We start from the raw sequence: 7,136 nt of genomic DNA, 5'->3' as shown, positions 1-7,136 counted from the left end.
AGGTAAAAATATTTTAATAGCTGGCAGCACAATTCTTAAGGGAGAAAAATGAGCTTTTTTTCTTTCTTAGCCAAAAATTTTTTGGGCCATTTTGATTGTGAAAAGATAATCTTTTTTAAAAATATATTTTATTGATTTTTTTACAGAGAGGAAGGAAAAGGGATAGAGAGTTAGAAACATCAATCTGTTGCCTCCAGCACACTCCCTACTGGGTATGTGCCCACAACCAGGGTACATGCCCTTGACCGGAATCGAACCTGGGACCCTTGAGTCTGCAGGCTGACGCTCTATCCATTGAGCCAAACCAGTTAGGGCACCATTTCCATTTTTAAAGAGGTGGTATGATGTAGTGTTTAAGGGCATTGATTATGGGTGCCAGCCACCAAGTTCTAATCCTAGCTCTACCAAAACTAAGGGTGTAACCCTAGGAAATTTACCTAATCTTCCCCTATCCCATCTCCATCATCTGTGGAATGGAGATAATATAATTGTGAGGATTAAATTAGTTGATATATTCCAAGCATTTAGCACAATGCCTAGCATATATTACATAATTTTTTAAAGTTCAGAATTTATGAAATTAAATATTAGTGGAACAAAACTTTCATACAGTTCAAGTTTAAAAAATTATAAACACATACTACCATCAAGTAGAGTGTGTGTGTGTGTGTGTGTGTGTAGTATTTTTAATTCTATAATAATAAAGATGAAAATAATTATGAAAATTTAAACATGAAATGATATAATTTCAGCTTTAAAAACATGAAACATTAAAAAACAAAATGCTCCATTAGTATCATTGTTCATTTATTTTGTGCAAAGTTTCCCATTGCTGAAAAAGATTTTACTCTACACTGCTTGGGGAACAGTAAAAAAACAATAGTTATAAGCTATTTCCAAACATTCTCCTCTGAATCCATCTTCAAATTATACAATTTTTAGTTGTCTTATATCTTTTTAAAAAATATTTTAAGGAAAAAGCCTTTGTGTACTTTTTCAGTGTCTGCAATCACTTTATTGACTCTGAGTTACATTTTTTTGTCTGAATTGTTTTCACCTTCATTGCTTTTGTCAAGTATAGCTGGAGATTTTAACACGATGTTATCTAGATCAATTTCAATAGTGTAATGCTCATATTCTGCTTGTTCAAAAGTCTTGAACACTAAGACTCATTCTTGCAAGCGAGTCTTTATCAATTATTTTTTCTCTTCTTGAACATTACAGAATATGGAAAAGAAGGAATATCTACCCCATTTGTTAAGCAATGTAGTGTCTAACTTTCTAAATACTTCTCAAGATGTGAATGTTTCAGATTTAAAAACACTATGATGGCCCACCCACCCTCCCCTGCCTTCCCTCTGAGATTCTACAGTCTATTCTGTGCTTCCATGTCTCTGAATCTATTTTGTTCATCAGTTTATTTGGTTCATTAGACTCCACATATGGGTGAGATCGTGTGATACTTGTCTTTCTCTGACTGGCTTACTTCGCTTAGCATAATACCTTCCAGGTCCCTCCATGCTGTCTCAAAGGACATCAGTTTTTCTTGCAGGTGATGCAAGATGTCCCTCAGGGCCGGCTGCCCTGCCTTGTCAGCACTGCTGCTCAGCTGGGAGCATATGCCATCCTGTCTGAACTTGGAGATTATGATCCATATAAACATCCTGCAGGATATGTGTCAGAATACCAGTTTGTTCCTGATCAGAAGGAAGAACTTGAAGAAGCCATAGAAAGAATTCATAAAACTCCAATGGGTCAGGCTCCTTCCGAAGCAGAGCTGAATTACTTGAGGACTGTAAAATCCCTGGAGATGTACCGCGTTGACCTCCATCCCGTCTACGGAGAAAACAAATCTGAGTATTTCTCAGGATTAACTCCGGTTGGTGTTGTTGTCTACAGGAATAAAAAGCAACTGGGAAAGTATTTCTGTCCTCGGGTCACAAAGGTTCACATCAAGGAGACACAGTTTGAACTCAGAGTACTGGGAAAAGAGTGCAATGCAACGTCATTCCTTTTGGAAGCTCGGAGTAAAACTGCTTGCAAGCACCTTTGGAAGTGTAGTATAAACATCATACGTTGTTTAGAATGCCAGCGAATGAATCAAATTTATTGTCAAGAAAACTCAGCAAGTTTGGATCCATGAGTATAAGCACCGGTAGAGTGGTGGGACAGCATAGCAAATGAGTGGAGATCTTTCTATTCGACTTCCCCGGCCAGATCAGAAGGTGGCAAGAAGCCGAAGCAAGACGTATCCCAAGAGAATAGCACAGATACAGCCAGCTGGATCAAACAGCATAAAGCGGGTAATTGCAAACATGGGAAATGAAGGAACAACTAAAATCATTGCACCTTCACCAATAAAAAGCTTTAAGAAAGCCAAGAATGAAAATAGCCCTGTTACCCAAAGAAGCAAACTTCATGAGCCACGGGAAGAAAATGGTCCCCAGAGTGGGCACTCCAACTCCCCCAATGACCGCACCAAGTCCCCAAAGTTGCCCTGCACACGCCCCCGAAACCCGTCCTGTGGCAGCGACGGTGACTCTGTACAACCAACAAGGAGAAGGAGAGCCCATAACAGTGGTGAAGACTTAGATCTAAAGCAAAGGAGGGGGTCACGCTCACGCTGTAACACAAGCCGAGGTAGCGAATCAGAAAATGCAGAGAACACCAGGAAGGGCCGGAGAACTATGTGGTTGTTCAGTGCCTCAGTGGGAAGCTGTGTTAAGGAGACAACAACAACAACAACAAAAACACAACACACACACACACACACGCACGCACGTACGCACTGTGTGTGGCGATCCAGACACAGATCTTGCTCGAGAAGCCCTGATATCCAAGTAAAAGAAGAGTTATGGAAGCATATTCAGAAGGAACTTTGAATCCGTCTGGGTTGTCAGAAGAACAAAGAATTCCACGCACTAAAATAGAGACTCAAGGTGACCCGATCCCATCAGACATTCTCGTTCTCCGAGAAGTTACCTCCGGTACCGCAGGTCCCAGTGTTCAGATGGAGAGCGGTCCGTTCTGTTGGAAGTGAATTCAAAAACGGAGTTGGTACCCCCACTCCCTGTGACCCACTCTTCAGATGCGTAGGGTTCTGGTGGCTCCACAATTCATCAGAGAAGAAATGGGTCAAAAGATAGCCTGACTGAAGAAAAATCTCAGACAAGCAATCTGGCTGGAAAACATATAGCAAAAACAATAAAAACTATCCAAGCTTCCCACCTCAAGGTAGAGACTTGATCCCAGTGAAGGGTTTATTTAGGATGGAGGTTCTGAGGGGGTGGGAAGGGTGTGTGTGCTGCCTTTACTTTGAAACTGTGAATTGTAATTATTCAGGTACCTTGGACCTGCAAGTGTTTCTTCAGAAGAAAATAATTGAGTCTGTTGCTTCTTTTACAGGTTTCACTACAGTGTATTTGTGCTGAAGGGCCTTTTTATTTGGTAACTGGAAGGAAAGTCGTCTTGTAAAAGCTCATTCTCTGGATGTCATATCCACCACCCAAACCAGATGCTTCTGGACGCCTGGACTGCAGCTGGCCAGCTGTGCAATAGTACAAGTGGAATGAAGAGTTCTCCCCTTCTAGGTGCCCTCCACCTGTGCAGATGCATAACCGAGGCCACATTACCTTCACACTGTAGATACTTTTATTCATATACATGTTCTTTGTAATGCTGTATTTTGTGGCATGAAGTTCCACTATTATTTATAAATGTAAAGTTTTGTTTGAAAGCATTGCTTTTAATTTTTAATGTCCTTGCCTTGTTTTCAGGGGGGAAAAAAGCTATCTGTGGATTTCAGTCTATAAACTCATGACCACCCTCAAAAAAAATTAAAACCCTATGATGGCAGCATTATGCCAACAAAAATCCTGGAATGTTGGTACATCAGAACATCAAAACATGGGATTGCAATCTATACTCTTTTCTTTTTTTATTGCTTAAAGTATTACAAAGGGTATTGCATATGTTTCCCCCCCCTCCTTGACAATCCCCTGGCCTCCCCTACCCGCCAGTGTCTCATGTCCATTGGTTATGCTTATATGCATGCATATAAGTCCTTCGGTTGGCAATCTATACTCTTGAGTGTCAAAGATCTGCTCTACTTATTGAGATCAGTAAAGGAGTGTCTCATATTGCTCAGATGACTGTTTGTTTCTGCCTCTCTGCAGCCAACTGTTCTGACAGCCTCGCAAGCTGCTGAAAATGAATCCTGTTCATGGATTCAAATTCCATTAGGTTTCCTGCTTTTCAGCTTACTTTCCTCATCCACACAGTTTGCCACCCCAAAATGTGACACCAGGGAGAGCAATTATGGTTCTTCACTTTTTTCTCATCATGCCCTCTTTGAGAAAATGAGGAACTGTAGGGCTTTCCCCATAAAGTGGACATGTTTATGTTATATTCAAGGGATCCATGAACTACAGGTTAAGAACTCCTGGTCCAAACAGGACTACAGAAAAGTGGAAGCAAAGAGAAAGATGCAGAGAAACAGAAAGGTAGAGAGATGGCGAGAAAGAGCCACAGGAAGAAAGGGGGCAGCAGAGAGAAGGGCTGACACCAGCTTTCACCCCTTCCCACCCAGACTGTGGGCTAAACTTTGAAGATGAGCATTCCTCAGTGCTGTTTAATCTCCCCTCCCATCTTTTCTCTCCTCCAAATGTACTCCACTCATTAAAAGGGAGCAGTATGGTCTTAAAACGTAATGATACGAACCATCCTAGAGTAACATCAAGAGGAAATTCATGCTGCTGAGCGGTGTTATCTTAGCAAGTCATTCACTTCTCACGGCTCCTGTCTCTCCTTAGTTCAAAGAAGGGATCCACATAGATGAAAACATTTTCAGTCAATACAGTGTCAGCTCAGAAGTTGTCCAGGGGTCAGGGGAAGTCCCAGGTGTCATGGATAGCAGCAGGAGCAAAGGTTGCCACACAACCTGAGGGTTCTCTCCCTTCCAGTACCTGTGAGCTATAGGAGCAGGGAAGGAATGAAAGGAACCTTCCTTTCTGCACTTGTGTATAATGTGGTCTTATGATCAAAGAATGTGCCATCTATATTGCAACCATCAACCTAAAGTATCTAAATCTGATCTTTGGAGCTTTGCTCTAGGCCTCTTCCCTTTCCTTGGAGTGTCAGTTGAGGACAGCCTAGGAAAACATTTTAAAGTTCAGCTCTACAAATTCCAACTTATTTTCCAACCTAAGTTTTAACTCCAAGTATATACACTTGACTCTAGGGTTTTCATTCTAGAGTTCTTACCAAGAGATGAAGAGCTACAAGATTTCTCTTATACTGCAGGGGGTTTGAAGCGGGGATAATAGAAGAAATGAAGTTCCTGGATTAGGCCGGCCCCTTTACAGGAAAACTGACTCCTGACATAATATTCTCAACCTTGTGTTGTTTTCTTAGGGGTTATATTTCCTAAGCATCTGGGGACTGGGGGTAGGAATTGCTCAAAAGAACAGAAGCTTTCATTTGGATGACTTAATGCAAACAATGACCCCATTCAAGGGATCAGGGTGGGATGGGCAGGGGTAATGCAATTGAAGAAAGGAATAGATCAAGTGTGAAAATTCTGTGCCAAACAGCCTCCACAAGTTTCCTTCCAGCTAATCTGACCCTTTTCAACGAGAAGCATGAACTAAATTGTTGCTTTGATGATCTTCCCACTTTTTTCCACGGAGGTGAACATGGAAGCTGTATGGCATCTATTCATTTGCAGCCCTACAAGAGAAGGCTCTGGGCCAAACATAAATAATGAGCTCCTCCCCTAGCGTCAGTCAACAAGGGATGCTCATTAGTAAAGCTGACTCAAAACTGGCCCGTCACCTCCCTAGAGTTGTACTGTGCCCACGAGGGTAGCAAGCAGATGTGTGCGTACTTCCCATGTGCCCACCCCATGGCATGGGCAAGCTGCTCCTGAGCAAGGGATGCTGGGGCAAAGGGGAAGGGAAGATAACTAGAAAGTATTCAAAACAATTCATCATCCCCTGCTTATTTGTCCATCAGTCATGTAGAGGATTTACTGATTGCCTAGGGCTGTGGTTGGCAAACTGCGGCTCTCCAGCCACATGCGGCTCTTTGGCCCCTTGCGTGTGGCTCTTCCACATGCGGGCGCACGTACGGTGCGATTGAAACTTCACGGCCCATGCGCAGAAGTCGGTTTTCGCCTGCAAATGAATATTTTGAAGAAGTGCTGTTGATATTTGGCTCTGTTGACTAATGAGTTTGCTGACCACTGGCTAGGGCAATAAGATATTTTTCAAAGTGTGGTCCTTGGACCAGAGGCATGAGAATCATGTGTGCTTTTAAATTCAGATTCCTGGGTCCTGCCTCAGACCTACTGAATCTAAATCTCTGACGAGTGGGCCTGAGAATCATTTTTTTTTTCCATACTATCCTTCCCTCCCCACCCCCAGGTGATTTTTATGCAAAAGAAAATTTGAGAATCTCTGTTCTAGAGGTACACATTCTTCTCTGAAAGTCAGGGGAAGTGGCTTCCTAGCCCCAACTTTCCTTCCAGCTTAGTGAGCTTCTGTTTTATCATGTCTTGGGTTGGATCAGGAGTCAGCGAAATATTTTAAGATAATTATAGATTTACATGCAGTTTTTAAAAATAATACCCATACCCAGTTTCCCTCAATGGTAACAGTTTTTGTAACTAGAGTAAAATATAAAAACCAAGAAAGAAATTGGCATAAATACAATCCATCTATTTTATTCAGATTTCACAATCTTTACACTCTCTCATTTGTGTGTGTGTGTTTTGTGCAATTTTATCACTTGTAGATTTGTGTGACCATCACAATTAAGATATAGAATGATTCAGTAATTTCTTTTCTTTCTTTCTATCTTTCTTTTCTCTTTTCTTTATTTCTTTCTTTTTAATTCTCATCCGAGGATACTTTTTCCACTGATTTTTAGAAAGAGTGGGAGGAAGGGGGAAGAGAGACGTCCATTGGTCGCCTCCTGCACCCCCAGGGATGAAACCCACAACCCAGGTATGTGCCCTTGATCAGGAATCAAACCTATGACCCTTCTGTACATGGGCCGATGCTCCATCCACTGAGCAACACCAGCCAGGGCTGATTTAGTAATTTTTAAAATGGGAGTTCAATCTAGGTTCTTCAAGG

The 7,136-nt window shown here is 41.8% G+C and overlaps 1 pseudogene; it reads left to right on the top strand.

Annotated features, from left to right (window-relative positions):
* Window positions 1-3,431, top strand: part of LOC102773118 — a 5,236-nt pseudogene extending 1,805 nt beyond the window's left edge.
* The last annotated feature ends 3,705 nt before the right edge of the window (window positions 3,432-7,136 follow it).

The sequence above is a fragment of the Myotis davidii genome, unplaced genomic scaffold (genome assembly GCF_000327345.1).
Source record: "Myotis davidii unplaced genomic scaffold, ASM32734v1 scaffold524, whole genome shotgun sequence".
Taxonomy (NCBI): Eukaryota; Metazoa; Chordata; class Mammalia; order Chiroptera; family Vespertilionidae; genus Myotis; species Myotis davidii.
This window is presented reverse-complemented; position numbering and strand designations above follow the sequence as displayed.